We start from the raw sequence: 859 nt of genomic DNA, 5'->3' as shown, positions 1-859 counted from the left end.
ATGGATGGATAAATAAATGATAAAATGGATAAGTAGATCTATGGAAAAATAAAACGATGAATGAATTGTAAAATATTTTTGAAATTTTCAAAAATTTTGAGATAAATCCCATTTAAAATGGATTTATAAAAATTAAAAATTGTTGAACGCAAAGAGCAACTTTACTTTGATGCATTTTTTAACGCGTCAAATAATAATGATCAACTTGGAATTAAATATTAAATAGAAAAGATGATAATAGATTCTGAAAAAAAGGTTTGCAAAATTTCAAATTCAGCATAAAAAGTTAGCATAATGATGAAACTGCAAAGAAAGAATAAGATTTTCCGACAGAAACTTTCGCTCAAAATAACGAGTAACTTTAAATTTTCAAATCAAACTTCGTGCCACTTCTTGAAGTTTCAAAAGATTTTCGCAAAAAATTGCGTCACCGGCAACAAAAAAGTATTAATTCTGGTTCAAGTTGTAAACTTTGTTTATTCAACAATTCATCATTTTGTCGTTGTGGTAAAAATATAAAAAAATGCATTCAATAAGAATTTTGGCTCATTTAATTTAAAATTATTAAAAATCAGATAAAGCTGTTGTGTAAATTTTTAAAAAATTAACACAAATAAAAACATAATAATCCAGTTAATGATTTCAAACGAGTTTGCTGCATTAGTGAATATCTTTACCGATTCATTTTTTTTGAAACCGAATGACAAATTTTTACAAAGCAAATAAATTTCTTAGCGAAATCCAGAGAATGTTTAATCACTTTATTGTTATCATTATTCCCTCAACTGTTATTGTTGTTACTAATGTTGTTACTCAGTGTGATAAGAAAGAATTGTGTATGAATTGTATGTGTTGTATA

This window comes from Helobdella robusta (assembly GCF_000326865.2).
Source record: "Helobdella robusta unplaced genomic scaffold HELROscaffold_3, whole genome shotgun sequence".
NCBI classification, from domain to species: domain Eukaryota; kingdom Metazoa; phylum Annelida; class Clitellata; order Rhynchobdellida; family Glossiphoniidae; genus Helobdella; species Helobdella robusta.
Note: the sequence above shows the minus strand (reverse complement) of the source record.